We start from the raw sequence: 14164 nt of genomic DNA on the forward strand, positions 1-14164 counted from the left end.
TGACAAAACCTTTAGTTTTCCCTCTAATTCACAAAATTCATACTTCTGAGAAAACATACAAAGGTAACGAGTATATACCCCACATTTCTTTCTGTTCTTTGGAAATTACACCTCCCTAAATGCATTGAATTTGATAAACCCTGTATATAGTGCTGAAACTGCAGAGATAAAAGAAAATTCATCATTAAAGAAAACACTGATGAATTTTTTTTTATTCACCTTCAAAATCTTCATACTAGAGTCAGACCATATAAATAGCTGAGTCTGAAGAGATAGGCTGTGACTGGGACATCACTGGAATGCTGACATACAACTTAGAAGTCCCCAAAGGCTGAGGATGTGGTGACACACACCTTTAATCCCAGCTCTCTAGAGGCAAAGGAAGATGTATCCCTGTGAGTTCTAGGCCAGCACTGTTGACATTGCAAATTCCAAGTCATCCAGGGATACAAAGGGAAACCCTATCTGGAAAATCCAAAACAACATGAAAAAGAAAAAGCTCTGAGAGTATGCAGGAATTCATTTTGAAGTCCTTAAGAAAACTTGGGAAGAATTTACTTGAAACTCTATAGTAAAATGATATAGCTTCCATTAACTTCCAGTACACCTTCACTGAGGTAAATGAGACTTGTAGGACCCACCCTCAACCATGATGAAATGGTAATTGCACCAGTCTTACACAGTTGCTTGTTCTTAGTAGTTTTTGAACAATTATGAGTGCATTACCAACTACCTACTGCAAAAGGAGACTCCTTTCACCAACGTTGAGACTAGTACAAAGTGATCATTTTAAACATAAATATTTAGATGGCCGATTACCACTTATGATCATTATCAAAACATCAATAGGTTCTGCCCTACAACCTATAGTAGAAGCATAACCTTTAGTGGGCCTGTTAGGATTTGGATACAGCACATTCCTCACTTGGATGTGTTCCTTTGGCCCATACACCAAGTGAGTAGGAAATCTGCTACCTTTATGTGGGACCTGGAACAAGAGAATGTTCTTCAACAGATCCAGGTTGCGTGAAGGCTGCTCTACCACGTGAACCATATGATCCAGCTGACCCGAATGTAATTGAGGTGTCAGAGGCAGAAACATAAGCTGTTTGGAGTCTTTGGGAGACTGATCTAAGTGAATCTCCAAGGAATTTGGAATTTTGGAACAAGGCTCTACCATCATGTGCAGCCAACTATTCTCCCTCTCAAAGACATCTCTTGTGGCCCCTGGGCTAATAGAGTGAGAGAACTAGCCATGCCTTATATCAGCTGTAGCATACAAAAGAGTGGGCCCTGAACCCCACCTGGGCAGCATATTAGAGCTAACTCTGTTTTCATGGTCACATCTGAGTCAGCCCTGAGGGAGTGAGAGCAGGAGAGTTTACCCTGCCTCTCCTCATATGCTTCCTACAGCAACTGGGAGACAGCCATTCACCTTGCCTGGGCAAACAGTAAAGCTGGCCATGGCATTTTGAGTGAGAGGAACTCGGATCTGGGGGCCCAAGAGCAGAACTACCCATGGTAGGCTGCACTGGGTGGGCTGGCTGAGGCACTGCTGGAGAGCTCATCTGGGTAGTGACAATGAGGGAAAGCTAGCAAGCTGACCAACCGAGGCGCAGAACCAGGGCTATGAATTGGTCCACCCCAACATCTACCAAATCTATGAACTGTTGGAGCATGTGAAGGGGACAAACCTATAGATCCAAAACAGCAGGACTTCCATGATACAGGACAACAAGATATCAAAGAGGAATCCCAGTGAGAGCCCATTATTAGTGGGGTAACAGAGACCAGAGGCCTCTGGCCAGACAAATGATTCATGGTAATGAAAACTTTCAAGTAAAGATGAATAGACTAAATGGTAGACTGTGTCTCAAAGGGCAACAATTCAGCTTCCATGATAGGATTCTTCTTTTTGTTTGTAAGTTTTGGGGTTTTTGTTTTGTTTTGTGCTGTTTCTTTGTTTTTGTTTTCTTTTCTTTTTTTCTTTTAAATTTGGTTTTGTTTTGGGGTGGGGAAGTTACAAGGGCAGATGGCAGATGTATGGGGACAGAAAGAAAAGTGGGATTGGAATTCCTGATGTGAAATCCACATGAATTGATATATGTTTAAAAAAAAAAAAAAGACAGCTCTTGACCACCTATTGGACCTTAGTGGAAAGTGAATGTTTGACAATGGACTACCAAATTACCATGTGACATGAACTATGTGTTATCAAGTCATAAAGTAGGACATGCACAGCAGCAATGTTTTATAAGATGGAAGTGGTATATGTATGATCAGGCCTGAATAGGTCTTGAAGGCAAGTTACATGAAGAAGTTGTCCAAATGCCATGTTGTCTACTATTGAAATGCTGGCTGCTGTCAAGCATTTACCAATAGCCTCATGTGTGCTTTATGAATGGCTGACTGAGAAAGAGAAGACTACAACCTGATTTGCTGATGGCTCTGCACATTATACAGGCACCACCCAGAAGTGGACAGCTACAGCATTGCAACCCCTTTCTGGAACAATTCTGCAAGACACAGGTGAAGAGAATTTTTCACAGTGGGCAGAACTTTTGGCAGTACACAAGGTTGTACAGGTTTTTTGAAAGGAAAAATGACCAAATGTGTGATTGTTCACTGACTCATGGGTTGTAGCCAATAGATTGGCTGGATGGTCAGGACCTGGAAAGAGCCTGACTGGAAAATTTGTGAGAAAGATATCTGGGAAAATATGTGGATAGATCACTCCAAGTGGGCAAAGGATGTGAAGATAATTGTTTCCTGCTGTGGGAAGGTCTTTCCATATGCTGTGAATATGTGTTGCTACTGTTGGTTAATAAAGAAGCTGTTCTGGCCTATGGCAAGACATGCTATAATCAGGCAGAAAATTCAAGCAAAGACACAGGCAGAAGGAAGGCAGAGTCTGGGGAGATGCTGTGACCTGACTTGAGCAAGATATAATAGAATACAGGTAAAGCCACGAGACAGTGGTGATACATAGATTAATAAAAAAGGGTTAATTTAAGATGTAATAGGTAGCTAGCAATAAGCCTGAGCTATAAACCAAACCATCTGTAGTTAATATTAAGCCTCTGAGTGATTATTATAAAAATGGCTACTGCTCAAGAGGGACTGGGTGGGACCAAGAAAGTTCAGTTCACAGTGTCCAATGTAAATGCTCATCAAAAGTTCATTTCAGCTCAAAATGACTTCAGTGATCAAGGATGATCCATTCTTTGGCCAGTCAGCCTCTTTCTCTATCCATTCCTCTCATGGCCCAATGTGCCAATGAACAAAGTGGCCATAGTGGCAGAAATGAGAATTATGCATGGGATTGGCAACATGGACTTCCACTCACCAAGGCTGACATGGCTACAGCTGTTCCTAAATGACAGATCTGTCCAAAGCCCAACCAACATCCAGCCCCAGATATGGCACCACTCTCCAGAGTGATCAGCCAGCAACCCAGTGGCAGATTGAGTACATTGGACCACTTTTTCCATGGAAAGCACAACACTTTGTCCTTACTGCATTAGACACTTATTCTGCTTATGGATTTGACTTTTTTGCATGGGATGCTTCTGCCAAAATCACCATCTGTTGACTTACAGAATGCCTCATCTACCATCATGGTATTCCACACGTTATTGCTTCTGACTAGGGAACTCACTTCACAGCAGAGAAGTGCAACAGTGGGCCCACGATCATGGAATCCACGGGTCTTACCATGTTCCCCACCATGCAGAAGCAGCTGGCCATATAGAAAGAAGGAATGGCTTTTTGAAATAACAGTTACAGGGCCAATTAGGTGGCAGCAGCCTGGAGGGCGTGGCAGGGTTCTCCAGAAGGCAATAAATGCTTTCCAATCAGTGTCCAATATATCATATGGTTTCTCCCCTAGCCAGGATCCAAGTGTCCCATGAATCAAGGGGAGGGAAAGGAATAGGTCCCCTTACTATGACCTCTAGTGATCCACTAGGAAATTTTTGCTTCCTGTTCTTTCAACCTTAAATTCTGCTGGTCTAGCAGTTTTGGTTCTAGACAGGGAAGCATTCCTGCCAGGAGCCTCAACAAACATTCCTTGGAACTGGAAGATAAGAGTCCCCCCTGCTCACTTTTGGCTTCTAATCCCCTTAAAGCATCCAGATTACCATGGGGAAACAGGATTGCTTCTCCACATGTGGCTTAGAGACATTATATCTGCAGTGCAGGAGAGCCTTTAGGGTATCTCTAAGTGCTACCATGTCCTGTGATTAAAGCCAATGGGAACCGACAACAGCCTAATCCAGCAAGGATGACAAAGGGCACAGACTCATCTGGAATGAAGGAAGAAGCCACTTTCCAGGAAAGGAGCCAAGACCTGCTGAGGGTGGAGAAAGTACAGAATGAGTAGTAGAGGAGGGTTGTTATAAATACTTGTTAAGGTCATGTGATCAGTAACAGGGAATATTATCGTTGACATTAGTGTTTCTATTTTATTTTCCTAAGAATGTTTTGTACAGATACTTGTGATTTCTTTCAATTTCTTTATCAAGTGATGTAACATCAACTAAGAGAATACCAATGGTTAACATATTTAAATTCGAGATACTAAAGTCCTGTTCCACAAGAGACATTGACAATTATTTTAAATTTCAAATGTGTTTGCAGTTGTGTGAGAGCAAGTCATATCATGTTAGGTGTAATTATGACATGGTTAAATATATAATGCATTTGCTATTCTATTTGGTATAGTTATATTGTGTTTAGCTGTTATTATGACCTGTTTATTGTTTTCAAATGGAAATTAATCATGACATAAGGTGTAAGATGAATTGCTAAATGGTCTTATTAATAAAAATCCAGAGCCAGGTGGGGAAGATGGCGGTGAGCAGTACTTCACAAGCTAGTGGCTAGGAGGAGAAGAAAGATGCTGATGAGTTCAGTAGAGAGATAGTTTAGATCAACAGGACCACAACCATTAAGAATTAATAGCAGAAGGCCGACGGACCCAGCGGCGGCTGATGGGGACATACAGGCCCGGAGGTGGAGACAAGCAGACGCAGGTAGGCCTGTGGCGGCGGACCGCGGAGGTGGACAGGCACGGGGATGGAGATGAACAGACGCGGCTCTGAGCGGGGACGCCCCTGGCCCCAATGCCTGGGGAGGAGGCTGTCTCCGTGGGTCGGAGCCGGAGCGAATCTGAACACTCCATCTGAGGACAACCCAGGGCCCAACTGCTGATCCTGTGAAACCCAACAACTTGGAGGTGTTGGTGAGACTACCCTGCTCAGCTGAAACCCATCTGGGAGAGGATTCAGATGCCTACAGTTTGAAGTCTGAAGAAACAAGATCAGCTGAGGAGTCGACAAATGAACAAAACGTGACCTGGGAACACAGAAGAAGGGGCTACCCAGCCACCAAACCAGATCACCAGAATCATAAGTATATAATTCACCGACTGAAATCAGCTGCCCCTGAAGAAACAGCCCAATAGCACCAATTTAACTAAGAACCCCTACTAAACCAAGACTAAAAATTAGAACAAGAGAGGCACTCTCAGACACAGACACCACCTGCACCGCACAGAGGAAGAAATGAGTAGACGCCACTGAAAAAATACAGACAACAACATAAAGACCTATATGGCAACATCAGAACCTAGTGATTCTATACCTGCAAGACCTAAACATACTATGACAGAAGAAACAGAAGAAATCAACCCTAAAAATGACTTTAAGAAGATGATAGAGGCCCTTAAAGAAGAAATAAAACACTCCCTCAAAGAGGAAATAAAAACTTTCCTTAAAGAGGAAATGAAAAACTACCTTAAAGAGGAAATAAAAACTTTCCTTAAAGAAGAAATGAAAAACTCCCTTAAAGAGGAAATAAAAACTTCCCTTAAAGAGGAAATGAAAAAGTCCATTAAAGAGGAAATAAAAAAACTCCCTTAAAGAAATGGAAAAAAAAACAAACAAACAAAAAATGGGAAGAAATCAAATCAAGCCAAGAAAAAGCAATTAAACAGATGAAAGAAACATTCCAAGATCTGAAAAATGAATTTGAGACAATAAAGAAAAACATGCTGAGGGAATGCTGGAAATAGAAATCCTGACTAAACGAACAGGAACTACAGAAACAAGCATAACCAACCGATTGCAAGAGATGGAACAGAGAATCTCTGACACTGAAGACACGATAGAGAAAATAGATTCGTCAGTCAAAGAAAACACTAAAGACAAAAAAGTTGTAACATAAAACGTCCAGGAAATTTGGGACACCATGAAAAGACCAAACCTAAGAATAATAGGGATAGAAGAAGGAGAAGAATACCAACTCAAAGGCACAGAATATATATTCAACAAAATCATAGAAGAAAACTTTCCTAACCTAAAGAAAGAAATACATATGAAGATACAATAAGCTTACAGAACACCGAATAGGCTGGATCCAAAAAAAAAAAAAGTCCCCTCGCCACATAATAATCAAAACACTAAACACACAGAACAAAGAAAAAATATTAAGAGCTGCAAAGGAAAAAGACCGAGTAACATATAAAGGTAAACCCATCAGAATAACACCAGACTACTCAATAGAGACTATGAAAGCTAGAAGATCATGGACAAATCTCATGCAGACACTAAGAGACCACGGATGCCAACCCAGACTATTATACCCAGCAAAACTCTTAATCACCATAGGCGGAGTAAACAAAATATTCCAGGATAAAACCAGATTTAATCAATACCTGTCTACAAACCCAGCCCTACAGAAAACACTAGAAGGGAAAATACAACCCAAAGAAGCTAAACACATTCATGAAAAATCAAGCAATAGATAAACCCACACCAACATACACCAAAGAAGGACAACACAACACAACCACAGAAAATAACAGGAATTAACAATCACTGGTCACTAATATCCATCAATATCAATGGTCTCAACTCACCTATAAAAAGATGCAGGCTAACAGAATGGATAAGAAAACAGGATCCATCCATCTGTTGCATACAAGAAACACAATTTAACTTCAAAGACAGACACTACCTCCAAGTAAAGGGCTGGGAAAAGGCTTTCCAAGCAAATGGACCTAAGAAACAAGCTGGTGTAGCTATCCTAATATCTAGAGAAAAAGGATGTTTCAAAAGAGAAGAAGTCTTGTGGCAATGCCTCAGTGGTCCAGGTAACTACCAGAACTCGGAAATCCGCGACGGAGACTAAGGCAGCAGAGATGAAACACATAGATGTACATACAGGAAATAATAAAGAAAAAGTCAGTAAAGCCAAGAAGAACAAAAGAAAGGTGGATGCTGAAGCCCATCCGTCAGATGAGCCTGTGAACGAGGAACCAGTGACAAAAAAGAAAAAAAAAAGATGGAAAGCAAATCCAAAAATAGTACCGAGGTGCTAAAGGATGACAGCAAGATGGAGGAGACTAAGGGGGACAATAAAAAGCAAAATACTTCCATTAAAAAAAGTGCAAAGAAGAAACCTCAAAAAGGTAAATCAAGTAAGAAAGGCAGCAGACCTGCTCGGGAGACGCAGAAGGAGAGGGCTCCGGCAGAGCCTCCTTCCATGGAGCTGGCTCAGGAGGAGGTCTATTCCTGTCCTGCGCTCACTCAGGTGGTGGTCACCCCTACAGGCTCTACTCAGCCCGGGCTTCCTTCTCCCATGGATATTGCTCAGACTGGGCCTGCTCAGATGGAGCTGCCTTCTCCCCTGGGGCCTCCTCAGAGGGAGCTGCCTCCTCCCCTGGAGCCTGCTCAGAGGGAGCTGCCTTCTCCCCTGGAGCTTCCTCAGAGGGAGCCACCTCCTCCCACGGAGCCTCCAGAGATGGAGCAGCCTCTTCCCATGGAGCTTACTCAGGTGGAACAGCCTCCTCCCATGGAGCCTGATCAGATGGAGCCGCCTCCTCCCATGGAGCCTGCTCAGAGGGAGCTGCCTCCTCCCATGGAGCCTGATCAGATGGGGCCGCCTCCTCCCATGGAGTCTCAGCAGGGACATTGTCAGAAGAGGCTGCTTTGTCCTTTGGACCATGCTCAGGTGTAGGTTGCTGAGACAGGGCCTCCTCACATGGGATCTGTTCAGAAGGAGCCTCCTGCTGTCATGGAGCCACCTCTTCAAGTGAAACCAGTCACCAAAAGGTCTTCTCCCCGAAAAGAGAGTACCAAGGAGAGGTCAGGCATGCAGAGTGAGGTGGTGTGGCAGGAGCAAGTCCTTATTGAAGTTGGCTTAGTGCCTGTTAGAGATAGCCAGCTTCTGAAGGGAAGCAGGTGCGCACAGGATCTTCCAAAGGGAAACTCAAGAAGAAACGAGGCACCCAAGGACCAAGAAATTGGCTCTGATGGGGAAGGAAATAAAATGGCCCCTATTAAGAAAGTGGGAACGGGGAAGCTGGCAAGAGTCTAGCTACGCTTGCTGCTCCCAAGGAATCTACCAGTGTCTTATCCTCGGAACAAAACTCAAATGGGTCAGGTGGTGAAACGTTACATGCTAAGTGTCAGACTGGTTCAGCTGGGCTTTGTGAAATGGAAGTGGACACTGAGCAGAACCCAGACAGTGTCCCTGTGAAAGCCTCAGCACCCGAACCAGCGTCACCATTGCCTCCGGTTCCATCACCAACCGTAACGGCCTCGTCTCCTATCACTTTGGCTGAAAACGAGTCACCGGACATTGATGAAGACGAAGGCATCCACAGCCATGATGGAAGTGACCTGAGTGATAATATGTCCGAGGGAAGTGATGATTCTGGGCTGCATGGGGCTCGGCCAGTGCCACAAGAAACAAGTTCAAAAAGTGGGAAGGAGGGGTTGGCAGTTAAAATAACCGAGGGAGAGTTTGTTTGTATTTTCTGTGATCGGTCTTTCAGAAAGGAAAAGGATTACAGCAAGCACCTCAATCGCCATCTGGTTAATGTATACTTCCTTGAAAAAGCAGCCGAGGGGCAGGAGTAGTGAGCCAGCTGGTGGAGGGCAGCTCGTCACAGTTTGTAAGCAATGCCTCACTTTTAGTTTAAGGCAGTAGACACACACAAGCTCGCTTTAATTAGTGTCCAGTGCTGATTTTTAAGTGACATTATTTCCTTAGGACTGTATGTGTTACCTAGTGACTTGCAAAAACCTTAGCAAATCCTAGGGAGCTAATGTAAGAAAACAGATACTTAATCTGTTAGCTTGTGCAGTGCAGTGAAGAAAGGCGGGATGGTAGGTGACGTTCTCCGGGGTGTCTACCTGTGTGTAACCGGTCGGGCGTTCTGCTCTTTTCACTTCACTTGCTATTTTTAGTTCCTTGTTTAGGCTGATAAAAATTGGCGTAGCAAATGACTTGAAGAATTTGCTTGCTTTATATAAGTAAAGTTAGCACTTTAAGGTTTCTTTAGAGATGAGAAAAGACATTTAAATTGAAGAAAAATTCTTTCAACAGTGGACATTGTATCTGTCCAGGTAATTGCATCCTGACTTATGGTCGATATTTTGTGCTTCTATGTTAATCATTGTGAAAAGTGATTTTTGGTGGGTTTTTAATTTTTTTTTTTTTTTTTTTGGTGCTTTACTGGCTTAAGATGTTGCACATGGTTTACAGGCTTCAGATTTTGACAGTTGATGAAAGATACGACAAGCATTAATGTGTGGGTGAAAAGCTTGGTGAAATTCTGAGTGAAGTTTTAGTTAAAGTTGGTTGAACTTGGGATTGACTGGGAGGCCAAAGATTTAAAAAGCAGAAGATTCTCTCAAGACACAAGTTGTGTGATAATAGTGTGTTTTGTGTGTGTGAATGAGAATTTGTAAATGTTGAATTCTAGGCTCCGAAAATCATTGTCAGTGCAGATCAAGCTGCAAGTATTTATGTTTTAAAACTCAAATTATAAAGCTAGTTACGTCTTTCTAACAATTAGTTTTAATGTTTATGAGCATATTTTACCTACATTACCTTTTCAGGATGTTGAGAAAGATGCTTCACAAGCACAGGCTGGAGGCTGGGGGCTAGATGGTTTTGAGGAAGAGGTCTTGGTGGACTCTTTCATAGAGCAAAGGGAAGCAATGCCTTCTGGGAAATGAGCTAAGTTTTAATCTAGTCTTTAAGATTAGAAGTAAAAATCAAAAATATTAAGGAAATGAAAACCTAATTGATCTTTGAAGCATTGTTATGTGGAATTGAGTGGGACTTTTGAGGCCTTTCTTCCAGAAAACAAGGATTTGGTTGTCAGGTCTATATTAGGCCTAAACCTTTGTGCCATGTATTTGTACTTAAATCATTTCAATGGAAAGTGTCTTAGTGATTGGAACTTCTAGTGCAGTTTGGAGTTCTTCCATTTGAAAAATGTGGTATTTACATGGGATTGTTTGAATCTTGTTTTCTAGTCTCTCTCCATCACCACCCTCATAGTCTGAAGGTAGATTTTTCTCTTGGTAAAGGAACAAAAAAAGTGAATATCTTGTTTGTAAATTGGTATCTAGTAACTAGTGGTAAACTTGAAATGGTAGAATTCTTTAAAGCCTAATTCTAGGTAGCCTTAGGAAAATGTATCTTAATTATTTTTGAACCTGTATTCACCTTGTTTTTTTCAAATATCTTAAGTTATATTTTCTTTTTCAAAAAAAAGTAAAAAAAGAAAAAGAAACCCAGCTGTGGCCAGAAGACAGTAGGAGAAAAAAAAGGGTGGCACTGAACTCAGAAGAAAGGCTTTTAATGTAGAAGGAGTAGCGATGAGGGCAAATGTAATATGACTCAAAAGTATCTCTTGAACATACAAGTGGCAGTTGAGTAGAAATCTGTCATGTTGGATAATAGGGGCTGTGAGGGTTCATTTTCATTGTCAAGTTAACCAAGTTTGGAATCACCTATGAGATACAGTTTGGGCATATCTGTAAGGACATTTCCAGAGAAGTTGAACTGAGACCAGCTCTGAAATTGGGTGGCACCATCCTATGGCCTAAGGTCCAAGGATAAATAAAAAGGAAAAAAGGAGAAAGCAGCTGGGTGTAAGCATTCATCTACCCTTGCTTCTTGACTGTGGGAGCAATATGACCAACTTTGTTAAATTCCTGCCATATTGGGTTGATTATATGCCCTCAGACCAATGATTCTCTATTGGGAGCGCTGCGGTCTAGTTTTGGACCAGTATATGAGTGCTTGTCCAACAGGTCCAGATGAGGTAAAAGCCCACAGGGACAGTCTTACTCGACAAAGACCAGTGGACTTCAGGATACTGCTGGGACCACGCGGCCTGCATTCTCTCTTCTCTCTCGTGATATTGATGATTCCCTTGGTGGATTTAGTGTCATTTTGTCAATCTTGCATGGAACAAATGTGATCATTCCTGGAAACCCAATTTTTCTCCAATATTTTCCCCTAAAATTCTTTGGGAGCTGATGCTTCTCAGGTTTCTTGTCTGGGGAAGCCAGCTGTCTGAAAGAGCCTGGGAGCTGTTCTGATTCAGAGCTGACAGGATCGGGGGCAGATCACCCCTATTTCTGTAAATATGTTTTGAATGATATTGTTGTTCTTGAAAATGTGTGCCTATGTCAATTACCTTTTAGTTTTGTAAAGACAGGATGTACCCAACTCGATATTTGGCCAAGCCAGCAAAATGATAACTGTTGTTTTGGGTTTAAAGATGTTTTGATGTTAAAGTTGGGAAAACCACATTTGACATATTTGTTTTTGCTGGGGGTTAATGGAGGATGGAAAAAACATGTTTGTTATTATGGAAAAGCAGGCTTGTTTTTGATGTATAAATAAAGATGGCTGGAGCAAAAAAAAAATCCAGAGCCAGATATTGTGGTAAAAATTGAGAGATCAGAAAAGCAGAAAGAAGTCAACTACCTTCTTACCACTTGGAGATCCTCAGCCAAAGAGACCTACTTCCTGTGTTCTCACACCTATATGCTTTTCTGTTCTGCAATCTCATTTCTTCTCTCTGCCCAGCTACATCACTTCCTTTCTGTCTGTATAGACCACCAGACCTGTATGGTTACTGCTGGGATTAAAGGCCTGTGCCACCACCACCACCACCGCCACCATCACCACCACCACCACCATCACCACCACCACCATCAGCCTCTGTTCCCTAGTGTGGCCTTGAACTCACAGAGATCTGGATGGATCTCTGCCTCCTGAATGCTAGGATAAAAGGCATGTGCTACCATTCATTGCCTAACTTCTATGTTTACTATAGTGTCTGGCTTTTTCTTCTGATCCTCAGATAAACTTTATTAGGGTACAAAGTATATTGGGAGACACAATATATCACCACAATAAGGAAATATGATTGTGTGTCAAGTTGACAAGAGATGATGGACTTGTGATGGCTACTCTTGCTTTTCTAACTTATTACATCTGGAGTGAACTACAATACAGAAAAGGAGGGCATACCTGTGAGATTATTTTTGTTTGGTTTGAAGTGTGTGAATCCACTTTTAGTCCAGACCTTAGAGATAGGAAGACAAATGCCTTTAATCCATATCTGGAGGTGGGAGGACACACACCTTTGAAAAGGATCATGAGGCTCAAAGATACAACTTTAATCTGGGCCACACCTTCTGCTGGAAGTCTATCTAACAACATAGAAGAATAAGGGTTTTGCTCCTTGTCTGCTTACACTAGCCTTGTTAGCACATCCATTCCTTCACTGGCATTGGAGCCCACTTCTTTGGGAATCCAGCATATACTAAAGACCAGCTGAGACATCCAGTCTTGAGGACTGACTACTAGATTCTTGGACTTACTGTTCACAGCTAGCCATTGTTGAATTAGCTGGACATCAGGCTGTAGGCAATTCATATAAATCATATATATATATATATATATATATATATATATATATATATATTCATTCTATTATTTCTGTTACTCTAGAGAATCCTGCCTAATACAAGAGGAGACACAATTTCATGGCAAGCTCCCTGATCATCCAGCTCTTATAATCTTTATACACTCTTCTTCAAAAATTTTCCTTCAGCCTTATATTCAAGAGTATTTTATATATGTGTCCATTTGGCCTGGAATCCACAACTCTGCATTTTGATTAGTTGTGGTTTATTTGTAGTGTTCTCTGTCTGTTGCAAAAGGAAGTTTATTTGATAACAGGTGATTACTACACTTATCTGTGGGTATCAGGAAAATGTTTAGATTTTTGTTAGGAATTATGCTGGTTTAGTAAAGTGGTGGTTGCTGGTTTTCCTCCAAGATTCATGACTTCACAAGCACTAAGTAGTTAGCCAGGTTTCGAAGGCCAGTCATGGTTTCTCTTTTGTTAAGAATTTCTTAAGTCCAATTAGAGAGCTGTTGGTTACCACCAATGTATGCTTACCACTACTGCCCTCAGGGTTATTGTATCATGACGATCATTGATGTGGTTCATAGGCATCACAGCTGGATAAGACTGGTCATTGACTTCCACTTTTGGAAGCTTGAACGGTGCTTCTGGTACCATGAAAGCAATTCTTCAGGAAGAATATTTCTTTGTTTTGAGACAAGAACTCTCTGTTTATTACCAGTTGTCCTAGACTCAGTATGTTGACCAGGCTGGCTGTGACTTCATAGTTACCCTTGCCCCTGCCCCTGAGTGCTGGGACTAAAGGCTTGTATAACCTTGCAAACTAGACATAACTTTTTATTATCATGTCATAACAGCCGACTTGATAGACATGCATAAACAAGTGAGTCTTACTTCTACTGACATTAAAGGCCTCTATTCCACTGGATTTTAAACTCTAAATGAAATAGATGAGTTTCCAGATTCACATTACATATGAAATTTAAACAACATGAAAATAATATGTAAATGCAAGTAGCAATAAGACAGAAGTAATAAAATGACCCCCCAATTTACCCCATGACCAGATTGATATGATTCTATCAAAATTCAAAGAAGAATAGCAGAGCTATCTAAATACTTGAAACAGAAATGAAGACTTCTTGACTGTTAGTGTTACCTGATATTAAACCAGGTACTGATACAACAAAAAAAGAAATTACCGACTGCCATGCTCATTCAAAATATTTCTGTTCTTAGTTCTGTCTCTCTTTATTCTCTCTCTCTCTCTCTCTCTCTCTCTCTCTCTCTCTCTCTATATATATATATATATATATATATATATATATATATATATAACAGAGTATGTGTATATAAGTGTGTCTGTGTTGTATGTGCACCTCAAATACTGTCCATTCTCATTTCCTACCTATCTCC

At 41.5% G+C, this 14164-nt stretch overlaps 1 protein-coding gene and 1 pseudogene across 2 annotated transcripts in view; both read right to left on the minus strand.

The window, feature by feature from the left end:
- The window catches only part of LOC114688539 (zinc finger protein 54-like), a 406652-nt gene that overhangs the window by 216979 nt on the left and 175509 nt on the right, over positions 1-14164 (minus strand). The window lies entirely within an intron of this gene.
- The window catches only part of LOC114688971, a 364483-nt pseudogene that overhangs the window by 174817 nt on the left and 175502 nt on the right, over positions 1-14164 (minus strand).

This window comes from Peromyscus leucopus, chromosome 1 (assembly GCF_004664715.2).
Source record: "Peromyscus leucopus breed LL Stock chromosome 1, UCI_PerLeu_2.1, whole genome shotgun sequence".
In the NCBI taxonomy this organism is placed as follows: domain Eukaryota; kingdom Metazoa; phylum Chordata; class Mammalia; order Rodentia; family Cricetidae; genus Peromyscus; species Peromyscus leucopus.